Source organism: Mirounga leonina, unplaced genomic scaffold (assembly GCF_011800145.1).
Source record: "Mirounga leonina isolate KUSES-001 unplaced genomic scaffold, KU_Mleo_1.0 Mir_92, whole genome shotgun sequence".
In the NCBI taxonomy this organism is placed as follows: Eukaryota; Metazoa; Chordata; class Mammalia; order Carnivora; family Phocidae; genus Mirounga; species Mirounga leonina.
Genome location: NW_023270852.1, coordinates 13308097 through 13331860, shown reverse-complemented (window position 1 = coordinate 13331860; position 23764 = coordinate 13308097). Strand labels below are relative to the sequence as shown.

The window sequence follows — 23764 nt, the reverse complement described above, 5'->3', positions numbered from 1 at the left end:
TCCAGTCTATGAGCATGGAATATCTTTCCATTTGTTTGTGTCATCTTTAATTTCTTTCATCATTGTTTTATAGTTTCTGAAGTACAGGTCTTTTCACCTCCATGGTTAAGTTTATTCCTAGGTATTTTATTATGTTTGGTGCAGTTGTAAATGGGATTATTTTCTTAATCTCTCTCTTTGCTTCTTCATTATTAGTGTATAGAAATGCAGTGGATTTCTGTATATTGGTTTTGTGTCTTGTGACTTTACTGAATTCATTTATAAGTCTAGTAGTCTTTTGGTGGAGTCTTTAGGGTTTTTTATATATAGTATCATGTCATCTGCAAATAGTGAAAAGTTTTACTTCTTCCTTACCAATTCAGATTCCTTTTATTCCTTTTTCTTGTCTTATTGCTGTGGCTAGGACTTCCAGTACTTAGTTGAATAAAAGTGGTGAAAGGGACGTCCTTGTCTTGTTCCTGATCTTCGGGGAAAAGCTCTCGATTTTTCATCATTGAGTATGATGTTAGCTGTGGGTTTTTCATATTTGACCCTTACTATATTAGAGCTTTGTTCCCTCTAAACCTACTTTGTTGGCAGTTTTTATCATAAATGGATATTGTACTTTGTCAAATGCTTTTTCTGCATCTGTTGAAATAATTATATGGTTTTTATTCTTTCTCTTGTTGATGTAATGTATCATGTTGATTGATTTTTGAATATTGAACCACCTTTGTCCCCCAGGAAAAAATCCCACCCGATCATGGCAAATGATTTTTTTTTAATGTATTGTTGGATTTGGTTTGTTAATATTTTGTTGAGGATTTTTGCATTTGTGTTCATCACAGATATTGACCTTTAGTTTGCTTTTTTGTGGTGTCTTTATCTGGTTTTGGTAGCAGGGTAATGTTGGCCTTACAGAATGAATTTGAAAGCTTTTCTTCCTCTTCTATTTTTTGGAATAGTTTAAGAAGAATAGGTATTAACTCTTAAATATTTGGCACAATTCACCTGTTGATGCTGTTTGGTCCTGGAGTTTTGTTTGTTGGGAATTTTTTGATTATTGATTCAGTTTTGTTGATGGTAATCAGTCTGTTCAGATTTTCTATTTCTTCCTGATTCCATTTTGGGAGGTTATGTGTTTCTAGGAACTTATCCATTTCTTCTAGGTTGTCCAGTATGTTGGCATATAAGTTTTCATAATATTCTTATGTACTCCTTTGTATTTCTATGGTGTTGGTTGTTATTTCTCCTGTTTCATTTTTTATTTTGTTTGAGTCCTCTCTCTCTTTCTCTCTCTCTCTCTCTCTTTTTTTTTGATGAGTCTAGTTAAAGGTTTATCCTTTTTTTTTTTTTTAATCTTTTCAGAGAACTAGCTCCTGGTTTCATTGATCTGTTTTCTTGTTTTTTACTTTCTATTTTGTTTATTTCTGCTCTGATCTGTATTATTTTCTTCCTTCTACTGGTTTTGGGTTTTGTTCTTTTATAGCTCCTTTATGTGTAAGATTAGGTTGAGATTTTTCTTGCTTCTTTTTTTTTTTTTTTTTTAAAGATTTTATTTATTTATTCATGAGAGAGAGAGGCAGAGGGAGAAGCAGGCTCCCCGCTCCCCGGGGAGCCCGATGCGGGACTCGATCCCAGGACCCTGGGATCATGACCTGAGCTGAAGGCAGATGCTTAACCAACTGAGCCACCCAGGTGTCCCTTTTCTTGCTTCTTGACATAGGCCTGTACTGCTATAACTTCCCTCATAGAACAGCCCTTGCTGCATCCCAAAGGTTTTGGACCATTGTGTTTTCATTTTCATTTTTCTCTGTGTATTTTTTTATTTCCTCTTTGATTTCTTGGTTGACCCATTCATCGTTTAGCAGCATGTTATTTAGCGTCCATGTATTTGTGTTCTTTCCAGATTTTTTTTCTTGTGGTTGACTTCTCATTTCATAGTGTTGTGGTCAGAAAAGGTGAATGATAAGACTTCGATCTGTTTGCATTTCTTGAGACTTGTTTTGAGGGCTAAGATGTGATCTGTTCTGAAGAATGTGCCATTTGCACTTGAAAAGAATGTGTATTCTGCTGTTTTAGGATGGAATGTTCTGTGTATATCTATCTGTTAGATCCATCTAGTCCAATGTGTCATTCAAAGCCACTGTTTCCTTATTGATTTTCTGTTTGGATGGTCTATCTATTGATGTAAGTGGGGTGTTAAAGTCCCTTACTATTATTGTATTACTGTCGTTTACTTCCTTTATATTTGTTATTAACTGCTTTGTGTATTTGGGTGCTCCCACATTGGGTGCATAAATATTTACAGTTGTTATATCTTCTTGTTGGATCATTCTGTTTATGACTATATAGTGTCCTTCTTTTTCTCTCTTTACAGTCTTTGTTTTAAAGTTTTTTTTGTCCAATGTAAGTTTTGCTACCCCTGCTTTGTTTTTCCTTCCATTTGCATGATAAATGCTTTTCCATCCCCTCACTTTCAATTTGCATGTGTCTCTAGGTCTGAGTCTCTTGTAGGCAGCAAATAGATGGGTCTTGTTTTTTATCCATTTCATCACCCTGTGTCTTTTGATTGGAGCATTTAGCCCATTTACATTCAAAGTTATTATTGATAAGTGTGTACTTATTGCCATTTTGTTATTTGTTTTATGGTTGTTTTTGTAGTTCTTGTTTGTTCCTTTCCTCTCTTGCTCTCTTTTCTCACGGTTTGCTGGTTTTCTGTAGTGGTATACTTGGATTCCTTTCTCTTTATTTTTTGCATGTCTATTAGTGGTTTTTGATTTGTGGTTATCATTAAGTTTGTATATAACAACTTCTGCATAGAGTAGTCTATATATTAAGTTAATGGTCATTTAAGTATGAACCTATTCTTTTTTCTTTTTCTTCGAGTTTTTATTTAAATTCCAGTTAGTTAACATACAGTGTAATATTAGTTTCAGATGTAGAATTTAGTGATTCAACACTTCCATACAACATCCAGTGCTCATTACAACCAGTGCATTCCTTAATCCCCATCACCTATTTAACCTATCCCCCCACCTACCTCTCCTCTGAGGTTTAGTCTCTATAATTAGGAGTCTGTTTCTTGGTTTGCCTCTGTCTTTTTCTCCCTGTGTTCTTTTGTTTTGTTTCTTAAATTCCACATTTGAGTGAAATCATGTGGTATTTGTCTTTCTCTGACTGACTGGATAGCAACATGCAAAAGAATGAAATTGGACCACTTTCTTACACCATACACAAAAATAAATTCAAAATGGATTAAAGACCTAAATGTGAACAGGAAACCATTAAAATCCTAGAGGAAAATACAGGCAGTAACCTTTTTGACATCAGCTATCGCAACTTCTTACTAGATATGTCTCCTGAGACAAGGAAACAAAAGCAAAAATAAACTATTGGAACTTTATCAAAATAAAAACTTATGCACAGCAAAGGAAACAATCAATAAAACTAAAAGGCAGCCTGCGGAATGGGAGAAGATACTTGCAAATGACATATCTGATAAAGGGTCAGTATCCAAAATATATAAAGAACTTATACAACTCAGCACCCAAAAAAACAAATAATCCAGTTAAAAAATGGGCAGAGGATATGAATAGACATTTTTCCAAAGAAGACATACAGATGGCCAACAGACACATGAACCCATTCTTCTGTCCACTTCACACTTTAGATATATGGTGTCATACTTTACATTTTTTTGTGTTGTGAATCCCTTGACTGATTTTTATAGATATACTTAATTTTACTGCTTTCATGCTTCCTACTTTGCCTCCTTTAACTTACGTTGTTTGCTTTCCACTCAGGAGTCCCTTTTAACATATCTTGTAGGGCTGGATTAGTGGTTATGAATCCCTTTTAACTTTTGTTTGTCTGGGAAACTCTTTATCTCTCCTTCTCTTTTGAATGAGAGGTTTGCTGGATAGAGTGTTCTTGGCTGCAGATTTTTTTCTTTTAGCACTTTGAATATATCCTGCCACTCTCTTCTGGCCTACAAAGTTCCTGATGAAAAATCAGCCCATAGCCTGGTATGTAACGGTTTTGCTTTCTCTTGCTGCTTTTAAAATTCTCTCCTTATCACTACTTTTTGCTGCTTTCATAACTATGTGTTTTGGTGTGGACCTCCTTGGGTTGATTTTGTTGGCGGGCTCTCTCTGCCCCCTGGATCTGGATTTCTCTTTCCTTCCCCTATTCAGGAAGATTTCAGCTATTATTTCTTCAAATAAATTTTCTGCTCCCTCTTTTCACTCTTCTCCTTCTGGGATCCCTATAATCTGAATGTTATTATGCTTGATGGTGTCCCTGAGTTCCCTAAGCCTGTTTTCATTTTTTATGATTTTTTTCTTCTCTTTCCTGTTCAGTTTGATTGCTTTCCATCACTCACTTCTCCAGGTCCCTGATCCATTCTTCTGTTTCCTCTAGCCTACTATCTATTCTATTTAGTGTACTTTTAATTTCAGTTATGAGTTCTTGATCTCTGATTGGTTCTTTTTTATGTTTTTTGTCTCTTTGCTAAGGATCTCACTGAGGTCCTCCACTCTTTTTCAAGTCCAGTGAGTATCTTTGTGATCATTACTGTAAATTATCAGTCATATTGCTTATCTCTGTTTTGTTTAGGTCTCTTGTTATGATTCTGTCCTGTTCTTTCATTTAGGACATACTTCTGCATCTTCTCAATTTGTCTAACTCTCTCTGTCTCTTTGTGTGTTAGGAAAGTTAGCTGCATCTCCTGCTCTTAAAAGTAGTGGCCTTATAAATAACAGGTCCAGTAGTGCCCTGCAATGCAATGTCTCCTGTTCACTAGCACCTGGCACTCCAGGGGTGTCTATATATATTGCATGTGTTGTACTCTTGTGGCTGAGCCACTTTTACCTTCAGTCTAGTCATCTGCAATGGCTCTCTTTGCCTGTTGTGGGCAGGATTTGGTCCCTGTGTAGTGGGCCAGTTTGGGGTCACTTTGGGCTTCAGTTGAGTTGGACCAGCCATTTGCTAGAGATACAATAGTACCGAAATGCAGGGCACTTTCCCTGTACTGTTCCCTGAGTAGTTTTTGTTAGTGAGTGGGGCCTGCAGTCAGACCAGATATCTGGTGTATCTGGGTTATCTTCCACCATCACTGGGACAGCAGTCACTTTGGACTGGTGCTGGCCCTCATCAGCACTTCTTGCTCACTTCCAGGCTTGTGGTACCACTTTGAATGGGCTTCAGCCTAGCGTGTATCGGAAGGAGGCAGGTCTGCAAGGGAATATGGGGGAGGGGCATGAGGTCTTAGCAAGGTTTGCACAGGTCTGTGAGGGGAGCTACAGCTGTCCAGAACTCTTGCCAAGGCTGGCCTGGTTTGAGGGGGCAGATCTACAGAAGCGAAGGAGAAGGCATTCTGTTAGCAAGCTAGGTGGAGAGTGTTGGCACTGAAATGGTTCTGCAGGTGTCCATGCATCTAGGCTAGGGGAGGCACATGGCACCCACCAACTCTTTCATTCTTGGAGAAATATCTCAACAATCCCTGCCCCTCCAGTGCATGCTCAGATTAGTAAATAAATGTTCCCGTATACCCCCAGATATTTTTCAAACTGTTGTTTCCATGCTGTATCTCAGGTCTGTGTGCTATTTCTTTAAGGGCGGGGATTCAGTATTTTCTTGCCCTCAGGCTCTCCCAGAGCTGAGCCCACTGATTTTTTAAAGTTCCAGGTGTTAATTTAAGCCTTGCTGATTATAAGAACTCAGAAAGTAGGCCCCTCTGGTTTTCAAAGCCAAATGTTACGGGGATTTGTCTTCCCCACTCGAGTTCCGCGAGCTTGTGGTATTTGGTGTGAGGGTTTGTTTCTCTCCCCTCTGCAGCCCGCAGCACCCCTGCCCTGGACAACTCCATGGATCTGTTTAGCTCCTGACTGTCTCTCCACTCTTCTACCCTCTTTGATGTGGCCTTTACATTTAGCTGTGGAGAGTCTGTTCTGTCAGTCTTCAGGTTGTTTTCTGGATTATTTACACTGATGTGGGTGTTACCTAGTTTTATCTGTGGGACAAGGTGAGCGTAGGCCCCTCCTACTTGGCTTTCTTCCCCAGAAATCTGATATGGACCTAACCATTTCTGTATATACGGTTCGTTGGCATTAAGTACATACACAGTTTTGTGCAGCACCACCATCCATCTCCAGAACTTTTTCATCTTCCCAGACTGAAACTCCATGCCTGCTAAATGATAACTCCCCATTCCTTTTTCCTCCTGCCCCCTGAAAACCACTATTCTACTTCCCATATATGAATTTGACTACTGTTAAGTACCTCATATAAGTGGACTCATACAATATTTGTCCTTTTGTGTCTGCTTTATTTCACTTAGCGTAATGTCTTCAAGATTCATCTATGTTATAGCAGGTCTCAGAATTCCATTCATTTTTAAGGCTGTACTTTTATTATCTATATCCTGCGTTGCAAATAATTTTAAGTGCCTCTTTACCAACAAAGTGAGCTGAGCACTTTGTGAATCCTTGCTGTCAGGGACCTTACAAATTAGAAGTAGAACTAAGACATCTACATAAGAGACATCTAACTACAATTGAGCAGTGACATGGCACGCAGCAGGCGGTGAGGATGTGCACGCCCTTGCTCCTTCCTTTTTCTCAGCTCCATCTTCACAGGAGCAGCCGTGGTGCCCGTGGTTTAGTCGTGGACCTGTAGCTTTGTCTGTGCCCACGAGCTACACACCCTCGAGGTGACCAGCCAGGAGATGCTTGTCCAGATCAAGGCTCATGTAGCCTTGCTGGAGGACATTACTCCAGAAGATCAGGTTGTGCTCCTGGCAGGCACACCCCTAGAGGATGAGGCTACCCTAGGTCACTGTGGAGTGGAGGCTCTGACCACCCTGGAGCTAGCCGGCCAGAGCCTGGAGGTAAAGTCCATGTTTCCCTGGCCTGTGCTGGGAAAGTAAGAGAACAGACTCCCAAGGTGGCCAAACAGAAAAAGGAGGAGACAGGCCAAGCCAAGTGACGGAAGCAGTACAACCGGCGCTTGGTCAATGTCATGCCCACCTTTCACAAGAAGAAGGGCCCTGATGCCAGCTCTTAAGTCTGTTGTAATCCTGGCTCTCCCCAATAAAGCCACTTAGCTTAGTCAAAAAAAATAAATAAATAAAAATAACTACAATTTAAGAGCATGTAATAGTAATAGCCAGTATTTATTTAGATTTTATTCTGTAGAGGGTTTATATTCATATTATCTCATTTAATCCTCAAGACAACCCTATATATGCATTCCAGTCATGTGTTCCTATAAATGTAAGTGGTACAAATAGCTATAGGCCATCAAATCTCCCTAGAATGTAAGATTCCTGAGAGCAGATACTTTGTTTTGTTCCCTGTTTTATACCTAGCACTCAAAATTGGTGTTGAATAAATAAGGAGGCAGAGATTGCTGTGGTCTTTCTTCATGGAGGACTTTTATCCATGGGAGAATTAGCATGTTAGATAGGCCCTATCTGGTGAGTAGGATGTCCGTAAGCTATGGTGGCTGAGAATGGGATTTCACAGGGATGGACTTGTATGAGTACTTAGGAAAGTGATGTATAGTGGAAACCACTGGTTCCATTGGTCCTGGGGAGAGGCACGAGAATATTTGCTAAGGGTACTAGCAGTAGAGTTTTTTTTTTTTTTTTTTAAGATTTTATTTATTTATTTGAGAGAGAGCGAAAGAAAGAGCACAAGTGGCGGGCAGGAGCAGAGGGAGAGGGACAAGCAGACTCTGCACTTAGTTCACCTAGGGGCTTGATCCCATGACCCTGAGATCATGACCTGAGGCAAAAATCAAGAGTTGGACGCTTAACTGACAGAGCCACCCAGGTGCCCCTAGCAGTAGAGTTTTTAATGAAGCTTTAAAATATTTAACTTTGGGGCGCCTGGGTGGCTCAGTTGGTTAAGCGACTGCCTTCGGCTTAGGTCATGATTCTGGAGTCCCAGGATCAAGTCCCACATCGGGCTTCCTGCTCAGCGGGGAGTCTGCTTCTGCCTCTGACCCTCTCTCCTCTCGCGTTCTCTCTCTCATTCTCTCTCTCTCAGATAAATAAATACGATCTTTTAAAAAAAATAAAAAATAAAATAAAATATTTAACTTTGAAGAAAGAATTCTAAAATGCCATTAAAGTAGCTCTTTTTTTTTTAAATAGGTTAGAATGTGGGTATTTGACTATTATCTTAGCTTTTTTATGCAGTTTTCTGTGAAGTATATTTTTCCATTAAATTTACTTATTTTTATATTCTGCATATAAGTCCATTTTCATATATTAGAAATGCTGAATTATTTTTACTCACACACACAAAAATTACCTAATAGTCTATTAGGTATCCAGTAATTCCTAGATTCTGTGATATATTTATTGTTGTTATTAAAAATTTGAAGTATTGCCATTGATGGCATTAGCTTTGGGGTTTAGAAAAGAAGTGATCTGTGAACAAACAGAATCTTCAACATTCGTAGCCATTTCTGGCCTTAGCAAGTTTCCTTTGTTTATAAATCACTTATCAAGACCTCTCCTTCTCTCTTTTTCAGATCATTTTGAAAAGGCAAATAGTATTCATCTTACTGGTATCTCGTGGCCCTTGATTATGATTCTCATGTCATAAAATGTAATAGAGATTATATTCTATCACTAAGGTGCTTAGTTGTGGCTTAAAATAGTCCCTGGCCACAGACAGGTGTTTTTCTGAGCATAATGCCCTATTCCTGTAATGAAGGTCAGGTCTCACTTGTGTGCATTTGGTGATGTTTATCTAGTATGACCAATGTGTAGGTTTTAAATTCCATTCAGTAAAGCATTTAAACCTAAGAATTGTATTTCTTTATCACAAATAACATGCTACGGAGTTGGCCAAACTCCATTTTCAGACATGGCTTTATAATTTCTGACTTACATGCATGTCAAGTCATTCTAATTGTTTTCTTATTAAATTACTCAACACAACCATATTTCCTTGATTCTAAGATTCAGAGTTTTGGGTTTTTTTTTAAGATTTTATTTATTAATTTGAGAGAGAGTGTGGGGGGGGGGAGTGGGGAGAGGGGCAGAGGAAGAGAGAGTCTCAAGCAGACTCCACACTGAGTGCAGAGCCTGACCTGGGGCTCAGTTCCACAACCATGAGATCATAACCTGAGCCAAAATCAAGAGTCGGATGCCCAACCAACTGAGCCACCTGGGTGCCCCTAAGATTCAATTAAAAAAAAAAAAAAAAAACTTGTAATGTTTTTTAATCAGCAGTGCTTCTAATATTCTGTGATGTCTTAAAGAAAAAAGAGAGTTTTTCCTAAATTTCCAATTTGTACAAGGCACAGAGGAAGATGGCAAAAAGATTTTTGATAAAAACTCTACCTTCAAGGGGTGCCTGGTTGGCTCAGTTGGTTAAACATCTGTCTCTTGATTTTGGCACAGGTCATGATCTCAGGGTCATGAGATTGAGCCCCGCAGTGGCCTTCATGCTGGGCATGGAGACTGCTTGGGATTTTCTCCCTCTCTCTCTGCCCCTCCCCCCAATGAAAAAAAAACTCTACCTTTAAAAAATTAAGACGAAGATTGGTCTTTATATATATATTTCTGTCTTCCTCTCTGTTTCTCTCTGTCAGACAAACTCTTAAAGTTAAGTGGCAGTTCAAGTAGTAAACCTAAATGCCACTCACCTTTTCTGCATAGTTCGTTAATCTGATTTTTATTATAAATGAAAATACCTCTAAGCCAAATGAAATAAAATTATTCCAATATCCCAGAGGGAGTAAGTCTGTGGACGAAGATAGTGTGTGTTGGGATGCACTTCATTCTCTATTCATAAAGTTTTTAAAGGAAATAAGTAGATTATTAGCATTGAATTTAGTATTCTGCACTAGAGTTCTTCAAGTATTAACTTAGCCTTAACAAGTGATTATGAGGCTAAGTGATAACACCAGGTGTGCTCTTTCAAAGCAAATCTGTATAAAAGGTAATAGTGTATAATATATATATACACACGTATATATATGTTTTGTGTGTATAATAAAAACCATGTTTTTCATGTAAGATGAATCCTTGCATGAGGCCTTAATGTTATTACCCAGTAATTTTTGAAGGGATGACTAGTTGGTCTTGGTTTTTGCTTTGTTATGTGTGTCAACTTGTGGCATATCTTTTAACATTACTATTATAAAACCATTAAAGCACCAAGGAGGATTGTTGTTCAGAGAATGAAGCTCAGGTGCATAGAAGCACAGCTGGATCTCTGGAATGAAGATGATTGGCCAGAAGCATCTTGACTTCTGTAAGCAGGCCTTATGCTCATGGAGTAGTTCACGACCTTTAATACGCCAAGAATAGTAGCGTGTTTGTAGGGCTTTCTAGAATTCCATCTCAGTACTGTCATTTTGGAAATGAGAATAAAGTTTTAGTTAGGAAACTAAGATTTATCTTTCATTAGTACAGTTAGAGATAAACGATTATTTGGCAAGAAGAGCTCAAGGCTCCCCACTGAGATACCTGTGCCACAGTTATCCTAATCCTACTTGTAATCTGGCCCCTGGTTATCCTCATGTATTATCTTTCAGTGACAGACACATCAAGACTAACTACAAATAAGATAGCTCATCGAACAGATGACTCTCTGGAAAGGAGTAACTGAATAAAAGTTTCAGGTCCACCTAAAGATCTTTTCTAGGAAGCAGAATGATAAATAACAGTTTCAAATAAAATGACAGATCTCATTATTACAGACTATTGGGTCACATATCAAGAAGTCTTTTTATTTGTTCAAAGAGTAATTTTTAGAGCATCTGCACTGTACCCTTATTACTCTGAGGATAAACTTAGAAAACCTCAAGATAATTTAAAAGGTGTATGTTCTCTGCTGATTTTATCTTTGAAAATTCAGATATAATTCGCATAACATAAAGTTCACCATTTTAAAGTATGCATTTCAGTGGTTTTTTAGTATATTCACAAGGCTTTATAACTACCACCATGATCTAATTCCAGAAAATTTTCATGACCCCAAAAAGAAACCCTGTACCTCATTAGCAGTCATTCCCTGTTTTCCCACCACCTCCTGGAAACCACTAATCTGCTTTCTGTATCTATGGTTTTTCCTCTTCTAGACATTTCATATGAATGGAACCATGCAGTATGTAGAGTATGTGGCTTCTTTCACTTAGCCTGTTTTCAAGGTTCATCCATGTAATAACATGTATCAACACTTCATTATTTTTTATGGCTAAGAAATACTCCACATTGTATGGATATGCCACATTTTGTTTATCCATTCATCAGTTGATGGACATTTGGGTTTTTCTACTTTTTGCTTATCTGTCTCTTTATCCTCATTTCGATTCTCTCCCCTATCACTCTGCACTTCAGTGAGTGACTGTCTTTCAGTTCCTCACCAGTACCAAGCTGTCTCCTCCAGAGGATTTGCACGTGTTCATCCCTTGGCCTACAACCATCCCTTTCCTCATTATATCCATTTACTTTCTTAACTTTTTTTTTTTTAAAGATTTTATTTATTTATTTGAGAGAGAATGAGAGAGAGAGAGTACGAGAGGGAAGAGGGCAGAGGGAGAAGCAGACCCCCTGCTGAGCAGGGGGCCCGATGCGGGACTCAATCCCGGGACTCCAGGATCATGACCTGAGCTGAAGGCAGTTGCTTAACCAACTGAGCCACCCAGGCGCCGTACTTTCTTAACTTTTAATCATGGTTCACATCCTAGTTCAAATCTATTTCTGTAGGGATCACTTCCCCCAAATATACCAGATTCTCCTGTTGTATGTTCTCATAGCATCAGCCTTCTTTCCTTCATAATATTCCTCTTAATTTATAATTATATACTTGAGTGTACTGTCTCTTTGCCTTCCTCTCCCAACTCTAGTATAGTTTAAATTTCATGAAAGCCAAGTTGCGTCTGTTTTTTACTTGTAATTGTATCCTGGAGCATAGCACAATGCCCCGCATATATAGCTGTTGAATGTATTAATGCATGAATTTATTTACAGTGCTAAGTACTAGGGACACAAAAATGAAAAACAGTTTCTGTTTGCATGGAACTTACAATGAAGAGTTAAGAAGACAAGTAAACAATTATTTTGCAATAAGAAATGCTATAGTGGCAGTGTGTACAGGTGTTGTGAGACCAGGAGGAAACAGGAGGAAAATCAGGAAAGGCTTCAGAGAAGTGGCTTTTGAACTAGGACTTAGTCTGCCTCACTTGGTAGAATGTAGGGTCTCTAAAGGAGGAACTGTGAATGGCTTACTACTGTGTTTTACTTCATAGAAGAGTGCTCTGTAAATATTTATAGAATTGAATCAAATTCAGTTTTCCTGGCAGACAGGCAAATTGAGAACACTTCAAATATAGAGATAACAGTAATTCTGGACTATAGAGATAAGTAGTTCAGTATCTTTATAGTGTGCAGTGGGAGTGTAGCAAGAGATAGGGCAGAAGAGCATATGACTAGATAGAATTCATATTATCGTGGTTATGGATTTCTGTTTTATTCAGTGGATTAAAATTTGTTGAGCTTATTGTTTATTATTTGGTTCAGATTGCTCCATACTTGACCGGTAGAAGTTCCTTTGAACTAGCACCTGTCCTTCACATATGTCCCCATCATTCCCTGAGCATTTTCTTTCTGGTGAAAGATGTTCCAGGCTTATCATTGACTTTCCTTGCTCCAGTTCTGGAATTAGCTGTTTCCTCAAGCTCCCCTATTTCATTTTAGTGCAAAATTACTGAAGTGGAAGAAACTACATTCTGGGTACTTGGTGTGCTTATTGCTTCTAACCCCTCTCAGTGAACAGTACTAGGAGATATATGTATATTCACACACATATACAGCTATACTTATTTCTCTACCAGTGTGTGTGTGTGTATTATGTTTGTATAAATAGAAATTCACACTGAGATGTTCAGTTCCAATCCAGTACCTCAGGATTCTTTCTAGCCTCCCCCTCTTCTATTTGTGTATGTAAATGCCTTCTTTGACAATGAGAAACTTCGCTCCCATTATCCTCATTTTATTTACTTATGCTCAGTCTCTTTGTGTATTACTCATCTCCTGACCACTCTGGTCACCTACTCAGCCTTTGATTTTCCCCCTACCACACTTGCTACTCTCGAATCTACCCAATCTCAATAGTGTCAACTATATCTTTACAGTTGCTCATGCCAGAAGCATCCGTGTCATTCTTGTTGCCTCTCTCTGAACCCCAAATCCATCCCAGTAGTAAATTCTTTCAGCTCTACCTTTATTTTTTCTTAAGATTTTACTTATTTATTTGACAGAGACAGCAAGAGAGAGAACACAAGCAGGGGGAGTGGGAGAGGGAGAAGCAGGCTTCCCACTGAGCAGGGAGAGCCCGATGCAGGGCTCCATCCCAGGACCCTGGGATCATGACCTGAGCCGAAGGCAGACGCTTAACAACTGAGCCACCCAGGTGCCCCATCAGCTCTACCTTTAAATAGAACCAATTTCCCTCACCTCTACTGCTACTGTTCTAAATCAAGCTACCAGTATTATTTGTTGTATGTATTTTAGCAAGATTTTTTCATTGACTCTCTGCTTCCTTCCACCTTTCCTTCTGATGTCTGTTCTATATCAGTAGCCAAAGTGATCTTTCTAAAACCTAATCAGATTATGTCATCAGATTATGTCATTCCTTTGCTCAAAACCTACTGGTAGTTTCTCTTCTCATTCAGTTTAAAAGTCAGAATTCTTACCAAGGTTTTATGTCACCTATCCCCCTTTCCCTCACTGTAATTCAGCTATATTGGCCTTTTTGTATTCCTCAATGATTGCACTCACACTTTGGGGCCTTTGCCCTTGCTGTTTCCTCAGCAAGCTGTTCCCTTAGACATCCACACAACTTACTACTCCCTCACTTCATTCAGTTCTCTGTTCAAATGTGACTTTATCAGTAAAGCTTTCCCTGCCTACCCAATGTAAGATAACATCCTTTTCTTCATTCTCTATGTCTTTATTTATGCTTATATGTTTACTATATTTGTTATGACAAGACATAATATTTAAGAGCAGAGATTTTGGTCTGATTTTTCTTCCACACAGTGTCCCTGCCACCTAGAATAATGTCTGACAAATAGTAGACTCATGATAAATATTTGTTGAACAACTTTTGTGCACTCATATTTAATACATTCATTTGGGTGAAATAGATTTTCATGATATATTAGATGTTTAACCTGTTTTATAAGGAGAATTAGTGTCAAATGAGATATGACCTGGCCTTAAGAGAGAGAGTTCACTTCCGGAATGTACGTTAAAGGGTTCGGAGAGCAGAATTAGAGATTAGAGATATTTTGAAAAAGAACTTGTTAATGGAATTGGTAAGAAGTCTGCTCATCACCAGCTATACATTTCTCAGATCCAGAGTTTACCTTGCTGCCTTAGTTTCTCATGTTTGGCACACCCTCTCAAGACCATTTCTCAAAGGATGTCCTTCCCTAACTGTAAGCTTGCTTTCTGCACCGAGACTGTTAGGCATCTCATGTTTTCTGGCATGTAAGTGGTTGGCACACCGTAGGTATTGTTTGAGTACTCATTTCTCTTCCCACCTTTCCTGACCTTCCACTAATCAACGTAACCAAATGTTTTATCTATATTAATAAGTTTTTATGTATCTTAACTGAATTTTCCTACCAAAATAGCTAAAGTTGGTGAATATAAGTAAACAAAAAGCATATGGAATGTTTTCACTACAAAATTAGAATCTAATATAATACTAGATTTAGTGTTTTCCCTTTATCTTTCTGGCATAAAAGTAGAGAAGAGAGAGTTAACTTCACCTGAGTGACCAAGCAAGACCAATCTAGATGAAAGTACAAAGGGAGTTTCCAAGCATTAAACTCATGGGTACTCTTCCTTTGTAAGTTTATCTTCATTTGGTAAGACATATGCAGACATACCATGTAGATGTAGGGATATTTTTGGTTCTTGCCAAAAATAAAAGTGCTTTAAAGTATGCCTTTTGGGAGTGCAAGCAACATGTGAATTCAGAAAATTATCTTTTAAGTAAAAGAAAGAGTATGTCTTTTTATAGTATTCTTGTCAACAAGAATGTACCCTATGCTTGATGGGGTAAGAACTTTATCTGGTATACTGAACTCCAGCCTCATTTCCTAACAAGCACGATTGATTTTAGTTAGATATTAAGGATGTGTAAACAAACTCTGAAAAGGTGGACTTCAGATTGGTGGGAAAAATCATAGATTATAAAGGTAATGATGTTGAAGTTCTCTAGAAAAAGAAAACTTTTGACCCCTACATCATACCAGGCCAAAGTATAGATTCGTGAAAGAGAAATGTAATAGACAAAAACATGGGCAAATATTTGTTTGATCTAAGTGTGGGGAGGAGATTTTAAGTATTCTAGCAAAGGTAGACACTTCATGGGAATATGGTGGTAGATTTAACAATTCCAGATTTTTTTTAATGTGTAATGTGTAACTAAGGCAGCAAGGTAAACTCTGGATCTGAGAAATGTATAGCTGGTGATGAGCAGACTTCTTACCAATTCCATTAACAAGTTCTTTTTCAAAATATCTCTAATCTCTAATTCTGCTCTCCGAACCCTTTAACGTACATTCCGGAAGTGAACTCTCTCTCTTAAGGCCAGGTCATATCTCATTTGACACTAATTCTCCTTATAAAACAGGTTAAACATCTAATTTACAGATATAGAAAACAGGTATTATTAATATATCATGAAAATCTATTTCACCCAAATGAATGTATTAAACATGAGTGCACAAAAAGTTGTTCAACAAATATTTATCATGAGTCTACTACTTAATTTTTTGTTACAGCAATATCCTACTGCAAGATACTAATTCTGTATTAATTAGGACAAAGGCTAAACAACTAAAATAGACCCAAAATGTAAAAGCTCAAATAAGATAGATGTTAATTATTTCTCATGCAGTAGTTCAGGGTAGATAGGTAGGTTCTACCTCATGAAATTATTTAAGGACCTGAGTTAACAAGGTGACTCAACCAATTTCTCTCATCACCAGCTTGGCCAAACCTGGGTCATTGACATATTTGAATTCTATCCAGTGAATAGAGGAGAGAGAGCATGAGAAGGCATACCATTCTCTTAAAATCTAGTCCCAGGGCGTCTGGGTAGCTCCGTCGGTTAAGCATCTGCCTTTGGCTCGGGTCATGATCCCAGGGTCCTGGGATTGAGCCCCGAATCGGGCTCCCTGCTCAGCGGGGAGCCTGCTTCTCCCTCTCCCTCTGCTGCTCCCCCTGCTTGAGCTGTCTCTCACTCAAATAAATAAAATCTTTTTTTTAAAAAAAAAGTCTAGTCCTAAAAGTGGCATATATTGCTTCTGCTCACACTGTATTAGAAAGAACTTAGCCACATGGCCGGTCCTAACAATAGGGGAAACTAGAAAGTACAGTCCCACCACATGCCCAGGAAGAAAGGGAGAACAGATTTTGGTGGACAACAGTTTCCACCACAACCCCTATCTGTCCTGTCTCTAAATATCTGATAAGGCAGATGACAACGTGGGAGTTAAAATGTTTTTATAACTCAATAAGAAAATAGAAACATCCTAAAAGAAACAAGGAGAAACTACAAAATCGGTTTAAAAAAGAAAAATACACCCTTATATATATATGTCAACTAATATTTGACAAGGGAGCCAAAAATACTCAGTGAGGAAAGGATAGTCTCTTCAATAAATGGTGTTGGGAAAATTGGATAACCATACATAAAAGAATGAAATTGGACTCCTATCTTATACCACTCACAAAAATTATATCAAAATGGATTAAAGACTTAAGGCATGAAACCAGAAGACTCCTATAAGAAGACACAGGAGAAAAGCCCCTTCACATTGGTCTTGGCACTGATTTTTTGGATATGACACCAAAAGCACAAGCCACAACAGCAAAGTAAGTAGGTCTACATCAAACTGAACTTCTACACAGCAAAAGAAACACTCAAAATGAGAAGCCAACCTATGGAATGATAGAAAATATTTGCAGATCTGATAAGGGATTAGTAGTCAAAATATGTAAAGAACTCATATAATTCAATAGCAAGAAAACAACCCAATTTAAAAATGGGCAGATGAAATAAATAGACTTTTTTCCAAAGAAGACGTACAAATGGCCCAACAGTTACATGAAAATGTGCTAGACATCACTAATTGGGGAAATGCAAATCAAAATCACAATGAGATATCACCTCACACCCATAAGAATGGCTATCATCAAAAATAAAAGAGATAAGTGTTTGTGAGGATGTGGAGAAAAGGGAGCCCTTGTGAACTATTGGTAGAAATGTAAATTGGTATGGCCATTATGGAAAACAGTATGGAGGTTCCTCAAAAAATTAAAAATAGAAATACTGTGTGATCCAGTAATACCACTTCTGGTTATATTATCCAAAGGAAATGAAAACAGAGTCTCAGAGAACTATCTGCACCCCCATGTTCAGCACAGCATTATTCCCAATAGCCAAGATATGGAAACAACCTAGGTATCTTTCAGTAGATAAATGGATAAAGAAGATGTGGTATATATATAAATGGAATATTCAGCCATAAGAAAAAAAGGAAATCCTCTCATTTGCAATAACTTGGATGAACCTTGAGGGCATTATGATAAGTGAAATAAATCAGACAAAGACAAATACTATATGATAATCACATGTGGAATCTAAAAAAGCCAAAAATCATAGAAACAGAATACCATGGTGGTTACCATGGCCTGGGGAATGGAAGAAAAGGGAGGTCCTGGTCAAAAGATACAAACTTCCAGTTATAAGATAAGTTCTGGGGATCTAACATATAACATGGTGATTATAGCTCCTAATACTGTATTATATACTTGAAAGTTGCTAAGAGAATAGATCTAAATGTTCTCACCACAAAAAAGAAATGGTAATTATGTGATGGGATGGAAGTGTTAGCTAATGCTAGAGTGGTAATTATTTTACAGTATATAAATTATCAAACCAGCAAATTGTACACCTTAAACTTAAACAATGTTATATGTCAGTTATATTTCAAAAGGGCTGGAAAAAGAGAAATATGAAAGACTAATGATGGTACATCTGTAGTCATTTGAGTTTTGACAGGGGTGTCAAGACCATTCAGTGAAAGAAAGAATAGTCTTTCCACAAATGATCCTAGGACAACTGAATATCCACATACAAGAGTATAAAAATGAATTCAAAGTGAATCAAAGACCTAAATGTAAGAGCTAAAACTATAAAACTCATAGAATTTTCCTTCTTTAGCCTTAGCACTTACATCCCATGAATTTATTGTAAGTATATAAATAGATGTCTATGAAAATATTTGTCTACATGCATGATGAGTACAAAGAGATAAAGTTAAAAGTAACTAAAATGTTTAAAAATAAAACATTCAATAATTTGAAGTAATTTAAATATTTGTTAATAAACTGTAGATAATTCATGATATATCCTAATGATGTCATATATTCATTTTTAAATTATGTTGTAGAAGATTATTTAATGACATGGAAAATGTTAACACTGTATTAACATTAAAATGGATCATAAATAATATATTCAACAGTCCTAAATTTGTTTTTTAAGTCTATTTTATAAATAAAATTTGAATATTTTATAAATACATGTTCACATATTTAGTCATCAAAGTACTTAGAAGTGATTATCTCTAGATAGTGACATTACCTGTGATTTTTATACAAAAATTACTTCTATATATTCCTCCAACCCCATAAAATTCTGTTCCCTCTGTTTCAACTGCTCTTATTACACAGCGTACAGTTCAAAATCCATGTTAGTTTCTGGTGCTATCTCTTGAATAACCTGACGTTTGTGTCATATATGAACAATCCACTGCACATGAGTGACTAGGCTATTGACTTAGACTGCACTGTGGTTACTTCTGCTCACTTGGTTTGAACTTAACTATATATTACTTACATTTTTAAATTTTTGGTATTTTATATTACATATCTTAGTATAATATAATTTATATTATTTATATTTTTTAACTGTATAAAGCTAAGTATAGGTGAAATATTATTCTACAGCACTTAACCTTTTTTTCATTGATGTGCATGCCAAAGTATCTTCAGATTTTGTAAATGGGTATAATTAGTGTATATTTTAAATGATGGGAGTAGAGCTGACCAGAAAAGAGGTGCCCAGAATTACAAATCAAAATCAATTATTAGTGTAAATGAAAAAGGGGAATTAATTAACATAGTCTGTAGTTCGTCTGTAAACTTCAGTAATCCTCTTCAGTTTCCTCCCCTTTCATTAAAACTATTAATAACTAACAAAGGTGTGTGAATTTCACCTCGACTGCCTTCCCATAATCAAAGGTAGAAACCTTAATGATTAGTGAAATTAGGGAAAACCAAGAAGCAGAAAAAAAAATTTTAATGGCCCCTAAATTAACCATAAACTAAATTTATTTCCTGAAGAATTGCAAGTCCCTGCCCAAGATTTGAGCCTTCCTGGGCTTCTCTGCTGCTCCCGTACCCTAATATACCATACTGTTCTGTACTGCCTTGTACTAATTCAACAGTCTCTTGCTAATGCTGCCCTTCTCAAACCTTTTCATCAGGCATCTTGGACTTCTATTCAATAGTAAACAAATCCCTTATTTCTTCAACATTAAAAAATAAAAAAATCAAATATATAGAAAAATACAAAAATATTATAAATGTCCATGTATCCATTACTTAAAATTAGCAAATAGTTGTACATTTTATTAGATTCACATAAATTTTTTAAAGAAATCAAGACAGATATAGTTTAAATCTTGTTGTACCCCTCAGCTGTTCCTTTCCTTTTCTTATTCCCTTCCACACTAAAGACAGCTACTGTTCTGAAGATAGTATCTTTCCTTTCTTACCACACATTTTCAATACTTTTTAAAAAAATATTCATAAATATTCATAATATATGTTGTGTGCTCTTAAATTATGTACAGTGGCATTGTCTTGTGCCTATTCTGCAACTTAATACTTTTAAGAAACACATTATATATATATATTTTAAAGATTTTTTAAATTTATTTTTCAACAGAGAGAGCGAGCGAGAGAGGGAACACAAGCAGGGGGAGTGGGAGAGGTAGAAGGAGGCTTCCCAGCAAGCAGGGAGCCCGATGTGGGGCTCGATCCCAGGACCCAGGGATCATAACCTGAGCCGAAGGCAGACGCTTAACGACTGAGCCATCCAGGCGCCCAAGAAACACATTATATTTGTGAACTTTATCAAGATATACAACTCTAATTCATACATTTTAACTCCTATGTTGTATGCTATTTTATAAACTGCAGTTGTTTTACTTATTTTGCTTTTGAGAGACATTTCAGTGGTTTCTAATATTTTACTATTAAAAGAACGCTCCTGTGAACATTTTTTACATATTTTCAACACAAATAGGCCTATACCTGGAACTGAAATTACTCATTCAGTATGTACATCCTCTAGCTTCACGAAGTACTACCAAGTGATTGTACCAATGTATACTCTCTCCAGCAGTATATAGGTGTTCCCATTTTCCCACATCCACGTCAGTATATAGTATTAATAGGCATTTTAATTTTTGCCAATTGATGAGTATTAAATGGTATTTTCTATTTGCATTTCCCTAATCACTAGTAAAGTTGAGGTCTTTTCATCATTCCTATTTCTTCTGTTGTGAATTGCGTATTCATATCCTTTACCCGTTTTTCATTCAGTTATGTTTTTCTTACTGATTTGTAGGAATTCTTTTCTGGATATTAGTTCTTTGTTATATGCTACAAATATCCTTTCTTATTTATATTGTCTTTTATCGACAGAAGTTTTGAATTTTTGGAACGCCTGGGTGGCTCAGTCGGTTAAGGTCTGCCTTTGGCTATGGTCATGATCCCAGGGTTCTGGGATCGAGTCCGGCATTGGGCTCCCTGCTCAACGGGGAGCCTGCTTCTCCCTCTGCCTGCCACTCCCCCTGCTTGTGCTCTCTCTCTGACAAATAAATAAAATCTTAAAAAAAAAAAAAGTTTTGAATTTTTATGTACTCAAAAATTATCATTTTATTTTATTATTTGCATTTTTCATGCTCCCTACCTAGAGATACGGATATTAATCTTTGTTTTCTCCTAAATGTTCTAAAATTTTGTTTTATAACTTTAGGTTTTTAATCTTTCTGTAATTTACTTACATATACTATGGTTTAAGGTAAGGATTCCATTTTTTTTATCTTTTTAGATAACCACTTATCCCAGTACCATTTATTGAACAGTCTCATTTGGACTGACCTCCATTATAAACCAATTCCCATATATATGCAGATCTGTTTCTGGGTTTTGTATTGTTTCATTGGTCTCTTGTATATCCCTGTCTAAAATCACATTGTCTCTTCTTACTGGTTCATAGTGGTCCTGCACTCTTAGAATCAGCTTGTTATCCTGTGTATGTCTTGGTTAGGATTACAATGAATTTATAGATTACTTGGATATATTTTAATATCAAGTCTTCTCATGTATATGAACATGATTTTCATCTCAATATATTTAGTTTTTTTATTACATCCTTCAGTTAATGTTTATAATTTTCCCTAATGACGTAGAACACTTTTCCCTATTTTGTAGGGTTTTTTTCTCTTTTGTGTATTTTTTCCTTACATTCTTTACACATTCTCAATGCATATGAACACTACTGATGTTAGTATACTGACCTTTTTTTATTTTTTATTTTTTTTAAAGATTTTATTTATTTATTCATAAGAGACAGAGAGAGAGAGAGAGAGAGGCAGGCTCCCCGCTGAGCAGGGAGCCCAATGCGGGACTCGATCCCAGGACCCTGGGATCATGACCTGAGCCGAAGGCAGACGCTTAACCATCTGAGCCACCCAGACACCCTACTGACCTTTAAAAAAAAAAAAATACAACTTTATTGGGGTGCCTGGGTGGCTCAGTTGGTTAAGCGTCTGACTCCTGATTTCGGCTCAGGTCATGATTTCAGTTGTGAGATCAAGTCCCATGTAGGACTCCACACTCAGCATGGGGTCTGCTTGAGATTCTCTCTCTCCTTCTGCCCCTCCCGACACTTGTGCGTGCACTCACTCTCAAAATAAATAAATAAAATCTTTATTAAAAATACAGCTTTATTGGGGCGCCTGGGTGGCTCAGATGGTTAAGCGTCTGCCTTCGGCTCAGGTCATGATCCCGGGGTCCTGGGATCGAGCCCCACATCGGGCTCCTGGCTCGGCCGGGAGTCTGCTTCTCCCTCTCCCTCTGCCTCTCCCACTGCTCATGCTCTCTCTCTCTCTCTATCTCTGTGTCTCAAATGAATAAATTAAAAAAAAATCTTAAAAAAAAATACAGCTTTATTAAGATACTTTTCATACCATAAAACTCACCCATTATAAATACACAATTCATTTTCAGAAAATTTATAGTTATGTAACCATCACAGTTCAGTTTTAAAAAATTGTCATCATCCCTGAAAGTTCTCTTATACTTGTTTGCAGCTAATGCTTGCTCCCACTCTCAGCCCCAGACAACCACCAGTCTGCTTTCTATCTCTATAGATTTGCATTTTCTGAACATTTTATGTAAATGGAATCATATAGTATGTGGTATTTTGTGTCTGGCTTCTTTCACTTAGCATATTTTTGAAATTCACCCACATTATATTATATATCAGTAGTTCATTCCTTTTACTTCTGAATAGTACTCCATTGTGGAGATAACACATTTTTGCGGGGTTTTTAAAATTTAAATTCAAGTTACTTAACATACAGTGTAGTATTGGCTTCAAGAGTAGAATTTAGTGATTCATCACTTACATGTAACACCCAAGTGCTCTTCCCAACAAGTACCCTCCTTAATACCTACCACCCATTTAGTATATCCCCCAACCTATCTACCTCCAGCAACCCTCGTTTTGTTTCCTATAGTTAAGAGTCTCTTATGGTTTGCCTCCCTCTCTATTCTTATTTTATTTTTACTTCCCTTCCCCTATGTTCATGTTTTGTTTCTTAAATTCCACATATGAGTGAAATCATATATTTATCCTTCTCTGATTATTTCGCTTAGCATAATACACTCTAGTTCCTTCATGTCCTTGCAAATGGTAAGATTTCATTATTTTTGATGGCTGAATAATACTCCATTGTGTGTGTGTGTGTGTGTGTGTGTGTACACACCACATCTTTATTCATTCATCAGTCAGTGGACATTTGGGCTCTTTCCATAATTTGGCTGTTGTGGACATTGCTGCTATAAACATTGGGGTACATGTGCCCCTTCGAATCATCATTTTTGTATCCTTTGGGCAAATACCTAGTAGTGCAATTGCTGGGTCATAGGGTAGTTCTAGTTTTAACTTTTTGAGGAACCTCCATACTGTTTTCCAGAGTGCCTGCACCGGTTTGCAGCCCACCAACTGTGTAAAAGGGTTCCCTTTTCTCCACATCTTATCACATTTTTGTTTATCAGTTCACCAGTTGGTACACATTTGGATTTTTTCTGTGTTTTGGATCCTATGAATAATTTTGTTGTGAATATTCATGTACAAGTCTTTTGTGTGGACAAATGCTTTTATTTCTTGTGTGTAAATACTAGGAAGTGGAATTGCTGGGTCATACGGTAATTTTACGTTTAACTTTTGAGAAACTGACAGACTGTTTTCAAATTGGCTGTTTCATTTTACATTCCCACCAACAACATGTGAGGGTTTCAGTTTTACCCCAAGCTTACACTTGCTATTTCTTTTTAAATAATGGCCATTCATGCAGTGGCATCTCATTGTAGTTTTAA

At 37.1% G+C, this 23764-nt stretch overlaps 1 protein-coding gene and 1 pseudogene across 3 annotated transcripts in view; both read left to right on the top strand.

The window, feature by feature from the left end:
• Positions 1 to 23764, top strand: part of FCHSD2 (FCH and double SH3 domains 2) — a 304207-nt gene that overhangs the window by 180728 nt on the left and 99715 nt on the right. The gene's annotated exons all lie outside the window — the stretch shown is intronic.
• LOC118003955 lies at positions 6052 to 7044 on the top strand (annotated as a pseudogene).